The sequence below is a fragment of the Sus scrofa genome, chromosome 1 (assembly GCF_054392235.1).
Source record: "Sus scrofa isolate SSC_HxYL_T2T_F1_AM1 chromosome 1, Sscrofa_HxYL_maternal_Yorkshire_Landrace_v2.0, whole genome shotgun sequence".
Lineage (NCBI taxonomy): Eukaryota > Metazoa > Chordata > Mammalia > Artiodactyla > Suidae > Sus > Sus scrofa.
In genome coordinates this window covers 236,785,001-236,808,650 of record NC_139383.1, presented here as the reverse complement: position 1 = coordinate 236,808,650, position 23,650 = coordinate 236,785,001, and the positions used below count along the sequence as shown (strand labels likewise).

General features: G+C 37.2%; 1 protein-coding gene across 16 annotated transcripts in view; it reads right to left on the bottom strand.

Moving 5' to 3' along the window:
- Nucleotides 1–23,650, bottom strand: part of TMC1 (transmembrane channel like 1) — a 397,188-nt gene that overhangs the window by 167,687 nt on the left and 205,851 nt on the right. For 10 of the 16 annotated variants that reach the window (XR_014841737.1, XR_014841739.1, XR_014841744.1 and 7 more), the window contains 2 exons: nucleotides 23,187–23,319; nucleotides 13,962–14,178 (listed from right to left, as the gene is read on the bottom strand). The gene's annotated coding sequence lies outside the window, so the exon portion shown is untranslated. Of the gene's footprint in view, nucleotides 1–13,961; nucleotides 14,179–22,712; nucleotides 22,810–23,186; nucleotides 23,320–23,650 lie in introns of those variants that run through there. The other 6 variants (XR_014841738.1, XM_085019006.1, XM_085019026.1 and 3 more) reach the window with 2 other exon arrangements.

Here is a 23,650-nt window from a genome sequence, read left to right as displayed (position 1 = left end):
TAGATTAATGTTAAATCCACTTTCCCACACTTGAAAAGTGTGTTGTCACTCTGACTATTCACCCTCTCACTGGGCCTCAACACAGTTAAGCCCAAATCAAGAGATGAGTGATGATGGCACTGGGGCCTTCTTATCACGGTTACTTTTGCACTGTACATCAGTGACCATGCAATTAATCATCCAAGTCAGGACACTGTTGAGAGTGCTAAAATGTTAAGCTGTAAAGGACACTGGGACAACGGACATAAACCATGATTCTCCCAGACCAGCCATGACATACAGTCACCCTCACTGTAATATTATTACACACATTGCCGGCATCCAATTAACCTTTAGTAGCACCACGACATATCATCAAAAAAATGACAATCACAAAGACATTACCAAAAAAGTATCAACTGCTTTTCAAATAGCTAGGCACTATGCTAACCACTTAAATTTTTTTTTTCATTTTAAACATCAGAAATACATTTTTTGATTGTATATATAGGTGCAAAATGTCTTGAAAACTGGCCTATGAAATTGGTTCTTTGGCCTATTTTAAATTATTTTGATGCAAATTGCAATTAATTTTGGTTGCTAGAATGGGGGGAGGGTAGAGAGTGCCTAAAGAATTAAGAGAGATGAACAATGAAAAAACAATAACCATTGAAAAATGTAGGTTATGGGAGTTCCCATTTTGTCTCAGTGGAGCTGAATCTGACTAGTAACCAAAAGGAGGCAGGTTCAATCCCTGGCCCTGCTCAATGGGTTAAGGATCCAGCAATGCCATGAGCTATGGTGTAGTCACACACGTGGCTCGGATACCATGTTGCTGTGGCTGTGGTGTAGGCCGGCAGCTACAGCTTTGATTCGACCCTTAGCCTGGGAACCTCCATTTGCCACAGGTGTGGCCCTAAAAAGCAAAAAAGAAAAGAAAATAGAAAGAAAGAAAAAAAAGAAAAATGTAGCTAATGGTAAATTAAATTACATTTGAGGGCGCTTGAGTATGATATATAATTTTAAAATAAATACAATCCTTCTTCTTAAGAAAACTTTTTAGTGTTCCTTTAATTTATTCTTCTACATATCAGGAATAAAATAGTAGTTATACAGTGTATATATAGTAGTTAAATTTCAAGCATATATTTTACATGACTAACTCTACTAATATATGTGGAGACCAGTGAAAAAAATTATCAATTACTTTAAGACTTTATACATATATCCAAAAACAACTTCTGCAGAGAAAATCTTTGGGAAAATGTCAAATATTTTATATATATTAAAGTGGCTTATAAAAATATTGCTATTATTACCTAATAAAAGGCAATAACATTTATTTTCCTTTTATCAAAGGATAGTTCCAAGAAATAATTAGGTCTCTTAAAACTGAACATTTTGCAGTCAAAGTCAGTTGCTATACAAATTCAAGGGATTAGAAGTAGTATGCTAAATTATATTTATTAATTGTGTAAATCACGTTTAAAATTATGAAGCTTACTTTCTTAAACTTATGGTTAGCATCCCTTAAAATATCTTTCCCTGCATTACATAAATTCATATCCCAGAAATTGCAAAAAAAACCCCAAATATTAGAACAAATTATGTTAAAATATCACCAGCAGTTGTGTCCCATGAATCAAGTTCTTCATACATTATATAACTCTATATTTTCTAACTATAGTAATAAACGCATACTTATGGCAAAAAAGAAAAATGAAGAAAAGTATAAAGATGAACATAGAAATTATATGCATGGAGGAATTATTAATCACTCCTTAACTTCTTATTCTCTTCCATAATTTAACAACTTTTACAAAAAATGGGTATCAATTTTTCAACCAAGATGAACAATGATTGTGCAGCAAAACAAAATGGTAATAATTTTTTAAGAGTAAAAGGTAATGAACTATGACAGTATGTTTTCTATAAAGAAATCCTTGACCATTCTTAGAAAAATTAGGTTTTAATCCTAAACCTGACATGTAGTTAGTAGCTCTGTGGCCTTAACCAAGTGTCACTACTCCTCTCAGTAAGATGAAACAGAAGGAGACTTTTTGTCAATTCATACTCTCTGCTCATTTGTTTCTGTCTGTGCCTTCACTCAGAACCCACATATAACAGGGGCTACCATAGTATAGCAATAAAGTGAATAACACAGTCATTATTTTTATTAATGCTTTCTGCTCCTGTGTGCTGATAAGTTAGAGAAGGAGTTGGATAAAGTAGGACAACAGATAGGAGCCTGCCACAGTGCAATGAGTATCAGTGGGGTCCCTGGACTGAAGCGACAGCAGTGATCACTAGGAGTGGCAGATGAGTTCAAGACATATTTGTAGTAATTCCCGTCATGGTTCATTGGTTAACGAACCCAACTAGTATCCATGGGAACTCAGGTTCAATCCCTAGCTTCACGCAGTGGGTTAAGGATCTGGCATTGCCATGAGCTGTGGGTGCAGGTTGCAGACACAGCTTGGATCTGGCATTGCTGTGGCTGTGGTGTAGGCTGACAGCTGCAGCTCCAATTTGACTCCTAGCCTGGGAACTTCCATATGCCACAGGTGCAGTCCTAAAAAGACAAAAGAAAAAAAAAAGACGTATTTGGAATTAGAATAGTGAAGATGAGCTGATGAACTGAAAGAATAGTAGGAAAAGGAGTTCCCGCTGTGGTGCAACAGGTTAAGGGTTTGGTGTTGCCTCAACTGTGGTGTAGGTCACCACTGTGGCTCAGATTCAGTCCCTGGCCTGGGAACTTCCATATGCCACAGGAGTGGCCGAAAGAGAAAAAAAAAAAAATTGTAGGAAAAAGGAAAAATAAAAGGAAGATTCAAAGTAAATCTCAAGCTTCTGGGATTTAATTACTCATGAGATGAAGGCAGGCAAGCTAGTATACATGGACTGATAGATGATTAATATATAAACAAAGAAGATCCTTTGGAGGTTTCGTTTAAATTGAGACCACAATAAGGTCTCTGGAATGGAGGACATGATCTTCATGTCCACGCAATTTCAGGACAAAACTCTGAAAATTATAGTAATTCAAACATTTTCCCTCAGATTTCTCTTCAAAATTTACTAGGCAGCCATTTCTGTGCTAGAATATCTTTTTTTTTTTAGATCAGGGACTCCTTAATATTGATTGGAATACTTATTTTCTTGAACTTTTGCAGTTATAAAGATGGTTATGCAGAACACCCTAAATCCAAGAATGTGGCCTAAATGACTCAGAATAAAGGAATTTTTCCATTGACTTTCTAGAATTTATTAATAAAACTTTATGTCCATGTGTTTATCGAGCAAATTTTCAAGATATATGTCTGTCCTATCAGATGCTAGGCATGAAACGGTAGAATATCCATGAGTCTTCGTTGAGGATCTTAAAGAAATAAGTCTTTTATATTTTTAAATTTTTTGTAGTAATTTAGACTTTTATTCTGACGCTAGAAAAATGATTCAGAGTTAAATGGTTATGGCACCAGAAGGAATAATTTTAAAAATTAAAAAGTTCAGAGGAATAGAGTGTTCTAACTATGAAACTGTTAGGAAGTACTATGTCCAAAGTACATGAGGAGCTTGTAGAAGACATGCCAACTGGAGATAGAGACAGGCCAGAATGGTGGGCAGGATTCATACTTCTTGAATTTTCAGGTTGAAGGATGAACTGACTAGGAAAATTCTTAAGTGAAAATAGATCCAGCACTCAGAACAAAACGATCTCTTCATCAGACATCTCAATACAAAGCCATTAAAATAGGCTTGTGAAAAGAGAAAATAATAGCCAATTTAACAACATGTCCCTGTGAAATCTCTGAACTTCAGAAAATAAATTCATCAACAGTGGTAAACAGCAAACATCTGAAATGACCCAGATCTGAGGGACTCTGAATACCATGGACGGCTGCTGACATTTCTGCTTGTCTACCCCATATTTCTTCTTATTAGTTGATTGAAAAAAGAACATTCAATAGCAGTTCTAAGATTCTTTTTAAAGGCAGAGTTCCTCAGTATTGGCCCTATTAACATATTTGATCAAATAATTATTTTTTGTGGGGGAGGGAGGCATCATCCTCTGAACTATAGGATATTTAGCAACATCCCTGGCCCCTGCCCACTAGATGTCAATTGCATAAGCCCCCAAGTTATGACAATGAAAACCGTCTCCAGACATTGACAAATGTTCCCAGGGGATAAAATCATCTTTTATTGAGAACCACTGCTCTAAGGTGACAGTTACTATTTTTCATAGATTCAAAGACCCACATATTGCTACATTCTTTATTAATAAAAGATTTAAAAGCACGGGTAAGATCTGGGACAGAAATGAATAAGATACCAACCCCAAAACTGTGCCATTTTATTTATTCCATAACACATTGCTAATTGCAAATTGAAAACTCGGGAAATGAGTCTTTTTTTGGCCACACCTGCAGTAAGTGGAAGTTTCCTGGCCAGAGACAGAATCTGCACCACAGCAGTGACAATGCTGGATCCTTAAGCCACTGAGTCACCAGGGAATCCAGAAATGAGTCTTCTGAACTCCCTCAGTTTTCATAATTATTCTTAGAAATTGTCCAAGTCCAAACAATTTAGATATATTACTAATATAAATGTATACAAGTTTCTTGACCAAATGTACTCAGAAAGGCTCCTTTAAGCTGGACCATCCTCGGATCAGGGCAAGCTTTACCCTTACCTGTGATGGGCAGAAGCTTAGTCTTTTTATTCTGTTGCTTGGTAGAGGAAGAAAGCAGACTAGATATCCCAAGAAGCATGGAAATCACTTCAGACCCATTCTGGATCCCAAATTCTGTTTTCTTACCTTAAACTCTGGTAGATTTCTCTAGATAGTGTCTTAGTCTGTCCAGGCCACTATAACAAAATACTGTAATACCATAAGTGGCTTATAAACAACTGAAAGTTATTTCTCACAGTACTGAAGGCTAGAAGTCAGAAATCAGAGTGTCAGTGTAGTCAAGTTACGGTGAAAGCCCTCTTCTGGCTGCAGACTGCAGTTTTCCCATTGTATTTTTACATGACAGAAGAGGGCTTGAGGTCTCTCTGCAGTCTCTTTCATAAGGGGTCCAATCCTATTCATGAGGGTTCCACCCTGATGATCTAGGAATCAGCCAAAAGCCCCCCCTCTAATATCATCACATTATGAGAATTTCAGCAAAAGAATTTTCCAGGAATACAAACATTCAGACCATAACAGAGAGTTATCCTGTTTAATGGAGCTGAAAGGTCCAGTGGTCAGAGAGTGTCTCTTGGAGTGAATGTATCTGTTCTATAGCTATACCTGTTTTGTGCTAAAACAAGTGATTTAGGGCACATGTTCAGTGGGGTGACGTGACTCTGTCTGAGGTTACATCAGATATGCCTAAAGACACACTCTGCTTAATCATAGTTTCCACTATCTCCAAAGTCCAGACTGCCATCACCCCTTGCAACTCTATCTCATAACTCCTCTCTGTGCATGCTTTAAACTCCTGTTCCCATTGCTAACTGCCTGATTCTGAGTCTCCCAAATCAAGTTCAAAAGAGGAAAGACAATTTGACTGACTTATCTTTTTCAATAATAATAAAACATATAACAGGATTAGGTATCATGTACCAAAGAGTATATGTATAAACTATTAATCCTCACTTCAAACAAATCAAATAGGAATAATCATTAAGCTCATTTTTATGGAAAAAGAAAATGGAAATCAAGTTAAGTGACAAATCTTGGGTTTGTACCTAGAGAATCTGATTCAGCTTCCACGCTTTTTTTTTTTTGTCTTTTTGCTATTTCTTTGGGCTGCTCCCTCGGCATATGGAGGTTCTCAGGCTAGGGGTCGAATCAGAGCTGTAGCCCCCGGCCTACGCCAGAGCCACAGCAACGCGGGATCCGAGCTGCGTCTGCAACCTACACCACAGCTCACGGCAACGCCGGATCCTTAACTCCTTAACCCATTGAGCTAGGGCAGGGACCGAACCCATAACCTCATGGTTCCTAGTCGGATTCGTTAACCACTGCGCCATGACGGGAACTCCAACTTCCATGCTTTTAATCACCTATAATTTGAAAGTCATAGGTCAGGTGCCCACCATAGTCCATTTTGGCTACACCCAAGTAGGACAAAGCATGTGGTCCCACAGTAGGAGCTGACGGCAGTGCCACATCATTTAAAGTGACCTAGGCATGTAGCAGGAGGCTACCTCTAACCTAACATAATAGCCCATCCAACAGGGCAACAAAGACCACATTAAACATGAAGTGAATAATTAGTTAGCAAAAATATATTTTCTGTACTATGAAAGGAGCAAAAACAGAAAAGGTAAGGCCAAGCTTTCCTGTTAAGTAGTAAAATATATCTGGTTATAATAGATGCACGGATTTGTTGAAAAAACTGGATAAGGAAAAACTCTACACATCTTTTAAAAGCTAACATTGTTGTTACTAAATTCTGTTTTTGAATTATCTCTTAGTGATTAACATTCACTATCATACCCATTTTATTTTAGCTACATTTTATCTTATGTTTTGCAGGAAAGTGTATGGGGGGTAGTAGAGTGCTTCTGCTTCTAAAATACATCTTTTTACTACCTTTATTAATGAAAATGTACCTACTTTTAAATATCCAGTCCCTTGCAAAGCTCGCAGATAGGTCTCCAAGTTCTTTCGGAATTTAGAGTTACATAAGAAAAGTTAGAGTTTAATTTTAGTTCCTTTATTGGTAAACTTTTTCTACTACCTGAGCACTTATTTGTTAACCTCATAATTAATGTATTTGTAAGAACAGATTTCGTGGTGTTTTATTTGTTTTGAATGCATCTTACTAGGATTTGTTATCCTTTTCAATCTACATACTTTGACTTCATTCAACACAGGGTCATTTTTTTCTTTTTTTTTTTTTTTTTTTTGTCTTGTTGTCTTTTGTCTTTTGTTGTTGTTGTTGCTATTTCTTGGGCCGCTCCCTCGGCATATGGAGGTTCCCAGGCTAGGGGTCCAATCGGAGCTGTAGCCACCGGCCTACGCCAGAGCCACAGCAACGCGGGATCCGAGCCGCGTCTGCAACCTACACCACAGCTCACGGCAACGCCGGATCGTTAACCCAGTGAGCAAGGGCAGGGACCGAACCCGCAACCTCATGGTTCCTAGTCGGATTCGTTAACCACTGCGCCACGACGGGAACTCCAGGGTCATTTTTTTCCATTACATCTTTAGTGTTTTTTCTATTTATATTATCTTCGTTGGTTCCTTAGGAGTACTTAGTTTTAACTCTATTTAACTCTATTTTTTTCCCTTTTTTTTTTTTTTTTTTTCTGTTTAGGGCCGCACCCGCGGCATATGGAAGTTCCCAGGCTAGGAGCTGTAGCCGCCAGCCTACACCACAGCCACAGCCATGCCAGATCCTTAATCCTGGGAGCGAGGCCAGGGATCGAACCTGCAACCTCATGGTTCCTAGTTGGATTCGTTTCCACTGTGCCACAATGGGAACTCCCTATTTAACTCTATTTTTTGCCCTCTATATCCATGACATTTTCCTTTTCCATCTTCTTATCCTTTTATTCTCTGCTCTGCAAAAATCTCTCAAGTTTGTTCTCCTTGCGAGTATCTGCATCACTGAGTATACTCTTTACTCCCCTGGCACGAATGTTTTATCATTTTTGTATTGCTTTAGTTCCTGTCACTCTTTCCTATCTCTCCCTTATCTCTCTCAGCCTCACTTGATATCTTCTGACCCTGGCTTGTTCTTTCATAGCAGCTTTGTGCTATTTCATAATAGTCATGTTTTCTTACACCCTACTCTTATTTTTATAGGCTTCATTAATGCCTTTTGTGATTGTTTATTGCTGACAAGGAGACACATTCAGATTTGCCATTCTCAAATAGAGTGTGTGGATGGCTGATGTTTTCAGAGCCACCAGATTGCTATCCTGCTTTCCCCAACAACTTTCTGAAGAGACAGGAGCTTTGAAAGAATGACTATTCCAGCAAGGTTGCATTTGATGTGAGATTAGCTGTGGGGCACTGTATCCTGGAAGACAGAGCTCTCAAAAAAAGCATCATACTGTTTAGGGGACCCTGTAGAACATAGCAAATAGCAGACTGTTGATTGCAATTTTTCATGAATTCCATCTTTCCAGAAAAACAGAATGGCAAGTATCCTAGGGAGAAAAGATCTCCTTTCAGTTCAGCAGAGCAATCCCAAGAGAAAGTTTGCCAATAGTGAAAATTTTTTAAAAGAATTATCTCCTTGTTGGCCAGATCTATTTGAGAATAGTTAATCAGATATCAAGAAACAAAACAGGAGTTCCCGTCGTGGCTCAGTGGTTAACAAATCTGACTAGGAACCATGAGGTTGCAGGTTCAATCCCTGGTCTTGCTCAGTGGGTTAAGGATCCAGTGTTGCCATGAGCTGTGGTGTAGGTCTCAGACACAGCTCAGATCCCGCATTGCTGTGGCTCTGGTGTAGGCCAGCGGCTACAGCTCCTATTAGACCCCTATTCTGGGAACCTCCATGTGCTGTGGGAATGGCCCTAGAAAAGGTAAAAAGACCAAAAAAAAAAAAAAAAAAAAAAAAAAAGAAACAAAATAAAGGAGTTCTCTTCGTGGCTCAGTGAGGATGTGGGTTCGATCACTGGCTTCACTCAGTGGGTTAAGGATCCAGCGTTGCCATGAGTTGTGGTGTAGGTCTCAGACGTGGCTGGGATTCTGCGTTGCTGTGGTGTAGGACAGCAGCTATAGCTCGGAAACTTCCCTTAGCCTGGAAACTGCCATACTTCCTATATGCCGTGGGTGTAGCCCTAAAAAGAAAAAAAATGGGGAGGGGGACAAAATATTGAACTCTCTAAGCATCTTTTTGTTCATTAACAAAAAATGTAATAATATTTCTTTATAAAAGTTAAACAATCATTAAAGAATATATGTAAAAAGAAAAAGTTCCCCATAGTTATATCACCCAAATCTAACTACCACTATTAACATTCTGTGGATTTCTTTCCAGTGTATTTATTTTTTATGGCCAAATCTGCAGCATATGGAAGTTCTCAGGCCAGAGACTGAATTCAGACCTATGCCACAGCTGCAGCAACACCAGATCCATTAACCCATTGTACTAGGCCAGGGATTGAACTGCACCTTTGCAGCAACCTGGGCCACTACATTTGGATTCTTAACCCACTGTGCCAATGTGGGAACTCCTATGGTTTCTCTTTTTAATGTATACTTTTATTGGGTGTTATAGGGGAGGTGAAGACAACAGATGTGTGTGTGTGTGTGTGTGTGTGTGTGTGTGTGTATGCAAACACACAAAATGCATAGCTTTATAGGATATAGGGAGGTAGGGAAAGGCATATATATGTTTCTATATATATACATATAATTTCAGTATCCTACTTTTTTAGCTAGAATTATGTTAAGTGTATTTTATATGTTATTCATAAACATAAATTTTAATGGTACATTAAGTTGCAACAAAATGAGGTACAATGGCTACTTAGGCTGATACTAATGATTCACCACTAAAGAAACTTGCAATTAATATTTACAATAACTACCTTATTACTGACTTTCAAAACTAATACTATTGATTTAAAGGGCATAAACATTTAAAATATCTTAACATATATTTAGCTTTTCAAAATTGTTGAACCAGTTTATAGACCAATCATCAAAATACAAATATGCATAGCTGATCTTATTCTTATCAACACTGCATATTTTTATTAGTTTCATTCACTGGTTGGGTTAATTTCTTTTATGTTGATTACCATTAAGACTATTTTCCCCATGTATTTGTATGCTAAATGCATTTTCTCTTTGTGAAAATACTATGACCAGTACAGTGTGTTTTCAAAAGGCAGACATGCAAAAGGAAAATATTTATCTTATCAAAACAATTTTGAAAGTTTATGGTTACTACAAAAAGTAGAATTCCTGATTTCACCATTCTCAAAGACTTCTATTCCCATTTCTCAACACTCTACCACCCATTACCACTACGTTCCAATTAAACCAAACAATTTGCAGTTTCTCATATAAGCTGTATGCTCTCAACCCCTTGACTTTGCACATGTTTTCCCTTTTTCTGGAATGTCCTTCACTTTACCTCAAACACATACAAACACACCACACATGCTTACAGATCCTGTAGTCTTTCCCAGGCCCCAGATCTTTCCCAAGCAACAACAGTAGCTTGTTGTTACATTTTTCATAACATCTAACATCCTGCACCATAATCGTTAATGTTCTTTCTAGACTTTCGCACTAACCTGTGGGTTCTATGAGGACAGAGATACCCCATCTTTGATATCAAGATTCTTCATCATTTATAAAGATAGTAGAAGCTCAGTAAATAGTTATTTGAATATGAACAGTTTGAATAATAAACACAGTTGCCTTCCTTGAGATAGAACTGAGTGTCATTCCTAGTAACTGTCATGACTTTGAGGGGCAACTTGTTTGAGTGGAAGGAATATAAACTTCAGAGTTGGCCAAACTATGGTTCAAACTCCCAGCTTTGCCACTAACCAGCTCAGAGTTCTTAGAGTAATTATCTAATATCTTTGAGGCTCCACTGGAACAAATGGTGATCATAAAACATAACTTGATAGGATTATTTGAATATAAATTAGGTAATGATTGTATAGCATATAGTAGTGGCTTAATAAATAATAGACATTTTACTAGTTATTGCTGTATATCTCCATTATATCTTCATTCTATGTATATCTCCATTTCGTGCATGTTTCCATTATAATAAACATTAATGAATTCAAAGGATTTGATTCTTATATATGTAGTCTTCTTTGAATCTTCAAATCTAAGAGACAAGGCCAACTGTACTGTTCATATTTTTGCTTCCTAGACAAGAACATTTCTTTTAAACAAATTTTGGGAAAGAATTAGTTGTAACCAGAGTTGAAAAAAGAAGGCTTGTATTTTCCAAAGACAAGAGAAATAAAGTATACTGTAAAATAACACATGATCTAATCATCTACTGCCTAATTTTTTGGGTTGTTGTTTATCCCATTAATACTGCTGAAGGTATTGGGGATCTGAAATTACTATAAATAAGAGTACTTCTATCCCTGATTGCAAAAAAAAAAAAAAAAAAAAAAAAGAACTTTTGGAACATGCTCTAGTTTTCATTTCTAAAAATATATTCACTTGGGCCACAATAAAGAAGTATGTGAAATCTTCCCAGTTGAAAAATTAAATTTAAACCGGTGGTATGTTCACCCTGAGCACTTGCACACATGTGCACGTGCACACAAACATACGCACCTACTAGAAATTCCCTGGTACTTGGCTCTGTTTATTGCACAGCCAATGTGCCTTCTGTGTGCCTTCCTTGAGGCTAAAAGGCATTTACATCCATCTGCCAACCAGATGAACCCAGGGAAAAAGTCACAAAGTCTGCACAAATGAAGATGACACAAGTATTTGTGCAGAATAAATTTGCCAAGATCTTTTTCCCTCTACCCTTATCCCATATCCCATGCAAGCTGTTTTTAAGTCCCACATGCTGCAGTTTCCCTTCTGATGACAGCTCAAGACCATCTCCCCCAGGACTTTGTGTTCTCAGGCCTCATTCCATGCAATTCTACATGATTAAATGTAGAATGTGTAGCCCCTAGTATGGTGCTAAGTACAACACAACATGCTCAATACATAAGTGTTCATTTCTCACTTTCCAAAACCCTCTGAGTACTCGCAGAATCATCCTCCACACTTTGAGAGGATCAAAGTTACTGCCTCAGGCAGGACTTCTCAAACACTAAGAAATGAGCAGGAATTTTTCATTTTAAAGGTTTTTGACATCCTAAAATATGAAGAAATGCCAAAACAGATTTTCAAAAACAATAGTACATTTTTAACTTTTACACCTAACAAAAGAATGTTTTGAAATATAATATACTCAATGATGATAGTTACGTGGTAACTTCAGAATTTGTGAGAAGATTTTAGAGCCATTGTAGCCCAGGAATGCAAATGGAGTTAAACGTACATGCTACTCCTCATCTTGCGACCTGGGAATCGTGTTTTGTCTGTATATAAAGGCTCATTTGGAAATGAAATTTGAAGTATAAACTTCAAGTCCTTTGAAAGATAAACCCTTCATTTAAAAAGCCTTACTCCTAGCCTCATCATAGTGCTTGTCCCCATGAATCTATGGCAAGGAAACCACAAGCAAATAATGAAAAAGTTGGGAGTAAGATTCATATCTATCTTGAAAAGAAGTGGGAAAGAGAGACTTAGGGGAGCCAAACGAGGCCATTATGTCCAGATTTACTTACAGGTTGAACTAAGAAGAATTTCTCAGTTGCCATAACCCACTGGCAATTCATTCCCTGTCACCAAGAAGGCCTTGACTGCCCTCTTGGATAATCAGAGTCACACACCAGCCTCCCAAGAGGATGAACTATCATGGGAGCCTTAACAATCAGGCCAATAAATTAGCAGGCTATGACTAAAAAAATTTTCCCCAGAATTTTCTGGGGAAAGTAAACTATTTATACTGCAGAGACGCCTCAAGAGTTTATAACTTTTAAATTGAGATTGTTTTCCTAAAGTAATTACAAGACATTAATGACACTGAATGCTAGGTACTATTTTATTTTATTATTATTATTATTATTATTATTATTTTTTTTTTTTTTTTTGCGTTTTCAGGGCTACACCTGCGGCACATGGAAGTTCCCAGGCTAGGAGTCGAATCAGAGCTACAGGTGATGGCCTATGCCATCATAGGATCCAAGCCGCATTTGCGATCTACAGCACAGCTCGTGGCAATGTCAGATCTCCAACCCACTGAGCAAGGCCAGGGATTGAACCCACATCCTCAAGGATTCCAGCTGGATTCGTTTCCACTGTGTCACAAAGGGAACTCCCTAGGCATAGTTTTAAATGATGGGGGAGTTCCTGTCATGTCTTAGCAGTAACGAACCTGACTAGTATCCATGAGGGTTTGATCCCTGACCTCATTCAGTGGGTTAAGGATCTAGTGTTGCTCTGAGCTGTGGTGTGGATCACAGATGCAGCTCAGATCCTGCATTGCTGTGGCTGTGGAGCAGGTGAACAGCCACAGCTTCAATTCGACCCCTGGCCTGGGAACTTCCATGTGCCATGGTGCGGCCCTAAAAAGAAAAAAAAATAAATAAATTATTTTGCTTTCAAGAGGAATAAACAATAAGAGATTTATAGTGGTTATAATGATAGATAAACACACAGAGTAATGTATTTATAACTGGAAACTACAAGTTAAAGTACAACTAAATATACACCAGGATCATGCTATTGTAGAATTGTAGGGTTCATGACAATTGTAGGGTTCATGATATAACGTGAATTTTTTTATGGGTTATTGAATTGCAGAAAAAATTAAATACAAATAGTATGGAGAAAGGCAATATGATGCAGTGAAACAGAGAGTGCTTTGGAAACCTCCTTCTCATCTTCTCCTCTCTATCTCTGCAGTGTGGCTTCTGCCCCCATCACTGCTTAGACTCCAGTTTCCCCAAAACTGCTTTTACCAACAAGGTAAACTCGTTGCTAAATTCAAAGAACGCTTCTCGGTCTTTGTCTTAGTTGAACTCACTCTACAGCATTCAACTCTGTGGAAAATACCCTTATTTCCTCATACTCTCATTCTTGAGTTCTTTAATATCATGTCTCCAGCCTGTCATCTGATAACTCCTTCTCAGTCTCCTTGCAAATGTCTCTTTCTTCTTGATTCCTTTGCCAGTGGTGCCACAGCAGGTTCTTTCTTTTCCCTCAATGTACATTATCTCCATGATGACTTTATCCATGACTTTAAGTGCCTTCTTGCTAAAGGACTTCCTAAATCTGTACTTCCAAGCCTGGTCTCTCTCCTGAGCTCCAGAATTAGAAAGTTAACTGCTCATCAGACATTGTATCGGTTACCTACTACTGTGCACAAACCGCCCCCAAATAATGACTTAAATCAATGACAATTGTTTATTTTACTCACAAGTCTAGAGGTCAGCTGGGTTTAGCTTGATAGTTCTCATTGCATGCAGGTCCTTCATGCCTGGCTGGAGCTGAAATAATCTCAGAGTCTTCTTCCTTCAATTGTCTGTTATCCAGGATGGAAAACTTCAGTACCTGGAGACTTGACTCTGGGCCATGTGGTCACTCCATTTGGTGGACCCAGGATAGCCAGACTTCTCACATGAGAGCTGAAAGTTCTGGAAAAAAAAAAAAAAAAACTCAGGGTCAGAAATGCTCTAACATTCACAGCAAGGCTACGTTAGTATCCTATTGGACATAAAAAATCTTATAGACTACTAACCTCAGACAAGTTTACTCTGAGATCATGACAGGATGAAATAAAACAAGGCTGCTTCATAAATATGTATAAGTACAGACAAAAACAAGGTGGTTATGGTACCCACAAAATATCCACCCATAGACCTGTCCCCACTTTCTGACAATACCCAATCTGAACCAAATCCTTGCCTTCTTAAACCTTCCCTCACATCAACCAACTACATCCCAAATCCCATAATAACTTTTTTCTAATACTTCCCTCCTGAAACATCCCATGGTTTCCCATGATGTGTATTCTCCCTTGCTACAAGCAATAAATCCAGCCTGTTTAGCTACAAGTATGATTCTGGTGGGCTTTGATTGAAGGGAACTGATGGCTCCCAATATTACTCCACTATATGGATGTATCCTCACTTATTTAACAAGTCCTTTATTGTTGAGCTTTTAATTTCTATATCACTCAAGGTCCAGAGATAGAAACCATGGCAATTATTTGAACAGGGAAAAAGTTAATACCAAAAAATAATAATAATAATAACAACCACTAAAAGAGGTAAAATGGGGCTTAAAGGGCCCAGGCATCATGAATTGAAAGAGCAAGTACTACCTCTAGACTGAGGAAGAGGGACAATGAAGGACTAGGAGTAGCCCTCTAGGCTCCAAGGCTGAGATTCAAACCTCTTCAAAGAGGGAGCTGCTACCAAAGGCAGCCTGCAGTAGCAAAGAAACTTGACTGAGGGCACAGGCTGGCACTGATCTGTTAAAGCAGCTCATCATTGCTAGTGGGTGTGGATGGATGAGAAGTGGTCTGCAGGAGTCACCTGCCTTTTCTGATTGACATGGGTGGACCAGAGTGTGTCTCTAGAAGTGGCCACCATTGCTGGTGGGTACAGACAGGTTGAAGCTGATCTCAAGTGGCTGCAGAAAGGGAGAGATGGCCTGAGGGTGCAGCTCAAACTCCTGCTAAGACTGCAGGGTTTGGAATCTATATGGAGGGCTGGAACCTGGAAGAGAGTATTTTCTTGCAATTATTGCTCTGCAGTAACCTCTACTGATGAAATGAATATCTGCCAGCTGGCAAAAGAAATGTTTATAGGACTCAGCTGCCGTACACAAAAGAAGGCAAAGAAGGGTGAATTTGGAGCTCAGAGATGATAAACTAATAGCTGGTACCTTGCAAGTTTTCACTGCTGTAACTAAAACTATTATCAACATTCACATAAATCGTTATGGATAACTTATGATTATTTTCCTCAGGCTAAATTCTGAGAAGTAAAATTACTGAGTCCAAAGATTCAAACATTTAAACAACTTTGGATATATAATAATAAAACTTCTCCATAAAGCTGGGCCAATTTATGTTCGCTCCAGCAGAATATGAATAGATGAAGAACAAGCATATTCTGGGCAGTTCTAAGAGTTTAATGTGCTGGAAAAAAATTCCTTAGACAGTGAGTGATCTTAGCTGACTGTCCAGCTTAGCCAGCTCCTATTCTCTACTTGATTTTTGTGGAGTCTTTCTCTAAAGTGATTTTGGTTTGTTTGTTAAAATGGTTAGCAAAACAGAGATAAAAACCAAGATTCTAATAGCTGGGGAAAAAATTTAATGAAACATGAGACTATCCACAGATATGTCTGATTCTTAAAAAAAAAAAAAATGTGATTTAGGAAAGAAAGCAAAGGGCTATGCCCACATTGTAAAATTGAGGACTTGGGAAGTACTTAAGAAGTCCCTTCTCTAATTTCAAGGTTCTCATATACTGACTTAGACGGTTGTTATGAAGATCAGTAATGACATATATAAAGCGCACAGGAGAGCCAATACATAGTAGCTTTATTTCCTGAGAGCATTACTGTTAAATTGCTAAGAATCCAAGCACATTGCCAAAGTTGTTTTTATTAAGGATGTAAATACATGCCTCATTCCCAAGCTATAAGTATGTTACAATAAAGTCATGCTCTAATAACTATTAGTTACAGATTTGATAGTATTTCTTCCCAGCTTCTTAACAAATACCATTTGTCTTTATCTGCTTTCACTGCAATCAAATCTCAATGCAATGAGCAAAAGTGGAAGGGAATCAGATATCACATTATCTTTGCATTTGTCTTGTTCCCAATGCACTTAATTGTTATTACCATTTGGGCCCTGATCCTGCCTGTGTTGTAATAAACCATTTGCATGTGTCTTCATTTTCAGAAGACTTCATGAAGAGAAAGCCCATTTGGAGTAAACTATCTCTAGCATTGTGCTTTGTATGTGTAAGTTCCTTAAAAACCAAACACAAATGCTTTTATGGACCAGGCATGTTATCAAAAATTAATGAAACAGGAATAATTCAAAATAATAGGGAATCCACAGGGGATAAACAAAATTGGAGAAAGCACACCCCATCTAAAGACACTTATACTAAATAAAATAATAAAATAAAACAAAAAATACTGCTAGGAAAATAAAATATGCAAGCTACATCAGACTATAAGACTGCCCACGTATGACTTCTATATGAATCTTGGGTGAATTGAATTATATGCTAAAGTGGTGCATCTAAGAAAGACCTAAAAGTGGATTCCTCAAAGAAAATCAGGGACTCAGTTCCAAGCCAGAAATCCCTATGATTCCAGCTTTGTTCCTGAGCCTCTCACTGTCTCCCTTCTGGCACCTCCCCAATCTTCCCCATATCATTCTCCTCAATGCACTATATTTGAGGCTTTAATTTTTTTATTGTAAAACTCACTAGTATAAAATATACTGTTTCAACCACGGTACACTATAAAATTTATGGCATTGAGTACATTCAAATGTTTTGCAACAATTACCACTATCTAGTTTCAGAACATTTTCATCATGCCAGAAAGAGACCCTATCATTAAATAGCCTCTCCCCATGTCACTCTCCCTAGTCCTTGGCAACCACTATTTTTCTTTCTGTAAGACCTTTGTTTTTGCTTTTTATTATACCCCCAGTTCAGCCAACATCCAAAGTAAATTAGAGAAGAGCTTAAGTCTGATAAGGTAAGAAAACAGAGCACTCAGTTGGGACTGAAAAAAGCCCTCTGGGTATGCTTTCTGGATTCAAAGTTTGGAGAGGAGGAAAAACCAGTGACTATCCCCTTTGCTTTCCTCAGTCTGGCTAAATAGCCCATCAACCCACCCCAGAATCAAAAGATGTGAGAAGTCTCCTGTTCTTTCAGTTTTTAAGTACATTTTTTACTTTCTTCTACATAGTTTTTTTGTTCAATTATTTTTAATAAAATTATGTTCTATCTTGTAACGTTTAAAAATGCACTTAATTTGAAGATTGAAGCCTTGAGGTAATTTCCCTACTGAAGTTTCTTTCCTGTTCTCCACTGGTCATTTCTCTTCTTTTTCCATAAATCGTGGCTGATTACATATTCTGTTGCCCCTGCAAATGCTTTTGCTTATGCTTTGAGTAAGCTCCCTACTGAAGTTGCTTTCCTGTTCTCCACTGGTCATTTCTCTTCTTTTTCCATAAATCGTAGCTGATTACATATTCTGTTGCCCCTGCAAATGCTTTTGCTTATGCTTTGAGTAAGCTGAAAATAAGTTTAATATGTCTGATATAAACACTTGCACAATCCCTCCTATGTCAAAGCACTTTCCTGGGCTGAATGGGATTGTTGATTGATGGTTATCAGTCTCCTTGGAACTATGTAAGGCACTCTGGAAGGAGAAGGTTTTCCCTCTAAGACTGAATTTCTCAAAATGGTGTATTGCCAGCTAGTTATATCAATACATGGAAATACCTCTTGAAATTCAACATAATCACTATAAATCTACATTGACCAGATCTTGAGATTCTTGGAGGTCAATCTTTTCATCAGTCAGCTTGTACCAATGTGGCCATTTTTCTCTAGGTTTAGGAGATAAGTACAAAGCTTTGTGCACAGACAGAGAGTCCAGGTTAACTTCAAATTAAGACAAATGTGATTTTAAAACTATAACCACATTGTTTACTTGGGACGTTTTTTCTTTGCTTGGTAAAAAGATGGCCTTGGACAAGTCATCTCACTTTTTTGGGTCTTCTTTGTTCATTTTCAGAATGAAAAAAGTTGATTAGTAGTTTCCTATCCAAGGTATTGAATCTCTGAAAACAGCCATTATCTATTGCCTAAAAAATAATGTAGCTTTCTATTCATATGCTGCCATTTTTTAAAATATTTGTTTAGTTTGATAAATATTTGTCAAACGGCCTCTGTTAAAAAATGCAAAATTATGCATTTAACTAAAGAAGATTGAGGGATTTCCCATCATGGCTTAGCAGTAATGAACCTGACTAGTATCCATGAGGATGTGGGTTTGATCCCTGGCCTAGCTCTATGGGTTAAGGATCTGGTGTTGCCATGAGCTGTGGTATAGGTCACAGACACAGCTTGGATCCTGCATTGCTGTGGCTGTGGCTAGGCCCACAGTTGTGGCTCCAATTTGACCCCTAGCCTGGGAACTTCCACATGCTAAAAAGACAAAAAACAAAACAAAACAAACTAAAGAAGATTGGAAAATCAGCAAGATAAAATAAAGTTACCTGTAATCATACCATATGAATATAATGTCTATTCATATATCAGCATATATCCATCTAATTTTATTTATATGCATATTTATACAAATATTATTTTTAGCAAATTAAAATACATACTATAGACATGATATTTTATAACTTATTTTTTACTTAATAATATAGCATAAACATTTTCCTAGGTCACAAACCATTTTTATAACATTTAAATGACTTTATATACTCTTCTTTGATAAATAGAAGTTTATGATTCATATTTTCTCTATCTTGCTTTTTCACTTAATTTATTCTTGAGGTTACTCCTAGTAATGTATGGAAACTGTATTCATTGCCTCTCTCAGCCTCATATTTCATCATGAGTTCACAGTCTCTTTTGGTGGTCATTTGAGTTGTTTCTACTCTTGCTCTTACAAATCATGCGGCAGTGAATAGACTTTTCATGTGCTGTCATCATGTAAAATGTATGAAAATGCCTGTGTGATGAATTAAATTATTTTGGAAGCTTTGGAATTCACAGTGGTCTTTTAACATTTGGTATTGTCTCAGTTAACATTTTTGAAATATGAAGCCACCATCATATGAGGGTTTAAGAAAATCTCTAACACTTAAAAGGAGTCCTCATTCTGGTCTGGCAAGCAGTTTTCATGCCTAGAAGAAAATGTATGAATAGTTATTGAAGAAAAAAATTTCTAATTTTTAACTTAATTTTGTTTAATTTAAATGTATAATAGAAAATGGGATATAAACCACTTATGATTATAGTGATTATATAATAACAAGACTTTACAAACTTGAGGCAAACAGACTTACAATGCTAATACACTGAATTCAACAACTGTCCACATTGGAGATGGAGGTGGGGTCTAGAAACCAATCCTCAAAAGATACTAAGGGAAGACTTTATAGAAATCCTGAACACACATATACACACACATATTTTCATTTTAACTTGCCCATTTCACATCTACTAATCAATAAAGACATTCAAACCCCAATCTTTATGTTCCACTAAACAACCCAGACTAAAACAGGCCAGCAGTTTTTCATAACTTGGGAAAATTATGATAGAAGTGGTTGTGACTCGTTGAAAGAGTCCTGGGACCTGAATCCAGATAACCGCAGCCCAGTTCTACTATCAACAAGCTTTGTGAATTTGGACATGTCCCTGAACCTCTCTAGTTCCAGCCACCTCATCTGCAATGTAAGAGGGCCAGATTACCATGGCCCTTTACGGTTCTAAAATTCTGTGATTTTTTTATACTAGCAAAACATCTCTCTAATGACAGAGGAATGACTTAAACAATATTCTCCTCTTTTTTTTTTTTCTTTGCTGTGGAGTTTCTAATTACATCTAAGTATCAACCAATGGGGTCAAAGAAAGACTGGGAAATTATTCTTCGGATTTAGAAAGTGTCTGTTACAAATATTTTAATGCTAAAAGGATGACCATTTGATCAAAGGATATGGTTAAAAAATATTATACACTATCTTGGAATCACCACATTGGAGTAGAAAAGCATTGTAGAAATAATTCAGTATAATCTCTCACTTTACTGATGCAAATTATAAGATTTCCCCAAGACTACACAGCTTACTTGGTATTACAGGCAGATTTACTACCTGAGTTATTAATATCTAATATACCATAATGCCTTCAAAATTATTCTCTCATATTCATCACCAAAATACAGAAAAGGTAAGGAGTATAAGAGAGTGGTTAAGCGTAGGCTGTGAAATTAAATTGTCTGGGTGCAAATTCCAACAACACTATTTATTGTGTGATTTTGAACCTATTATGTAATCTTTCCATGCCCCAGTTCTCTTCATCTGTAAGATAAGGGTGATAATAATTGCACATACCTCTAGTTTACCAGAGAATTTAAATAGTAATCCATGAAAACTGTTTAGCATATTATCTGACACATAAGAAATAATCATTACTAGCTAGGATTAAGATTATATTGTGTATTTGATAGATTGGCTAAATTTGGTTTAAATTTGGTTTAATATTTCAATAGCACTTCTTTCACTGGTATTCAGGATTATAATTATTCTAAAATGATCTTTCAGGGATTGTCAATCTATAAATCGGACTCTGATAAAAGTGTCCACTGGAAAAAATGAACTCTAAAATTAATTGTAAAAAGAATGGACAGGAACAGAGGTGTTTTCCACTGTAGTACACCAGGTCAAGTAACTTCCTTGAAAACCCTGTAAAAATGACTCATAAGTCACTATAAATAATATTTCATCCACTGTTCTTCAAATTTTTGTTCCTGATTAAGCAGTCAATGATTTTTTTCCCCAGTTATGGACATTGCTAAAATATCACCATATTTAACTGACAATAATTAAATCAATTTAACACACTGTGTATGAATTTCAAAAGGTCTTTATCTCTAGATGATGTTTATCTCATCTTTATGAACCTTTAAACTTAATAGCTTTGGTTGCAATGAAGAAGTGATTTCTAAAAGTTAAGCATCTCTTCAAAGCTACTGCCAGACTGTTCAATTGATCAATATTATGATATCATCCAGACACAGATCTGTGTGTCCTTGTTTTTCAACTTGTCCACTAATTAACAATACGGTGGGGGTGGGGGGCTGGGGAGTGAGACATGGTCCCCTGACAATATACAAGGACATTAGTCAAAAGGAATATCAGTTCAGGAGTGAGTCCCCTAGAGGCTCAGTGGGTTAAGAATCTGGCATTGTCACTGCTGTGGTGCAGGTTTTATCGCTGGCCTGGAAAATTTTGTATGCTGTGGATGCAGCCAAAAAAAAAAAAAGAGGAGAAGAAAAAAAATAAATAGCAGTTCACGGAATACAAATGTAGTTTTGCTCTGTTTTGATAATTTTAGGATGATATATAGATTCATTTAAAACTCATAGTACCTACGCTGTAATTATTAAGTCCTTTCCTTGCCCTTTTGAAATGTTAAGGTAGCCAGTCTTAAACACAGAGCCCCTGAAGATCATACTCAAAAGAGCTACCTCAGGGGCACATTCCCAGAGCATCCCCCTCTTCTGGTTATGATAATCAAAAATGTCTACAGACATTGCCAAACATCCTATAAGGGGCAAAATCTTCCCAGACTAAGAAACACTCTCATGGATCAAACAGAAGACTGCTTGTCCTAGATCATGGATTGGGAAAGCATTACTTATAGGCCAAAAGTAAAACCCACTTTCTATCTTTGAAAATAAAGTTTTATTGAAACACAGGCACATTCATTCACTTACTTATTGCTTATGCTGCTTTCTCACTAAAAGAGAGTCAAGGAATAGTGACCGGTATTGCATAATTCACAAAACCAAAAATATTTACTATCCGGCTCTTTAGGAAAAAAGTTTGCCAACCCCTGTACTAGTCTACTGATTTCAAACATGTTTTTAGTGATGACAACTTTTTATAATGAAATCTTACATAAAAATTGTGTCAGACAGGGTCCAGATGGAACTTTCAACTTGGGTAATTTGAGAAAGTAAAACATATGCAGAATAATTTATATAGGCAATTTCAAATGTGTGGCAAAGTATAGAGAAATCACAAAGGGCTACAAAAGCTGGGCGTTATTACTATCTCTAGACCTGATGAGGAGAGTGGCAAGAGACGACCTTATAGGAAGGGAGTCAGAAGAATGAATATCTCCTCACACTCTCCCTCCCTCCAGTCTCAAATGAGTGCTTCCCAATGGCCATATCTAAACAGAAGCGGGGAGGCCAAGATAACCACTGATGTGGTCCTTATTCATCAGTCTCCCAGGTCACAGAGCAGAATGTAGAAAGGTAGAGAGTGGACCTAGAGAGCAAACAGAAAAGAAACATGCAACCCTAATAACTGAAACTGATCAAAGAAAATCCTCTGTGATTTTAGTGGGGGAAGGTATTGAGATCAGTAGAGATTGACCTTTTTTCTGACCAACTGGTCCAAGTTGAAACGGAGCACAGTTTGCAAATTTTGTCCTAAATCCTCTTCTGGCCTTCCGATTTCACTTGTTTCCTTTCTGAAGCAAAATCCCATAGTCAGATATTTCAATGCCATGTTTTCTAACAAACTTCAATCCTTAAACTCCTTTCCACCATTCAAATCTTCAACCTCAAGTACCAGACATGCCCCCATCCTGCCCCTGCCCCCTCCTTCTCAGTTCATGTCCTCAAGCTGCTAAACATTGACAGAAAATATTTAAACACCCTGATTACTGAATCCACTACAATGTCATAACATCATACAACAGGGACCTGAATCCCTGCTCAGTTTTGCATGACTTTCAGTCCTTAACTAAACCTGCCTGAATATCCTAATCACCAAATCTGAAAGCTTTTTCCCAAAACCTCATGAACCTTAACTTTTTATACAAAAGATATTGTCGTTATTCCTTACCTCTTGATTTACTTCTTCCTCTGGCTTCGATAGCACCACATATTCTTTAAAGCTTTTTTCCCTATTTCTCTGACCAGCATCTTTTTATATCTTTTGCAGATACTTCCAATTGAAAGAATTTTCTCCAAGGGATCTAATAATAAATCATGACACCAACAATGTAGTTAAAGCAAATAAAACTAGTACTTTCAGAGGCTATGTCTTATAGGATGCCAATAACATTTTCAGGATAATTAAATCTTATGAATAAGCAGGTTTCATGTAACTGGTAAATAACAAGCTAGTATTTCCCTCCAAAACCTTCTTATATTATCATTTCTCTTAATGTTCCCATTTACCCAGACTTGAAACTTTAAAGTGAGGAAAAAATGGAAGAATTAGAACTAGAAGGACCTTCAGAATCATCTAACTCAATTTCATTATTCTATGGATGAGAATGTTCATTTTCCATCTCTTTTGCCTTC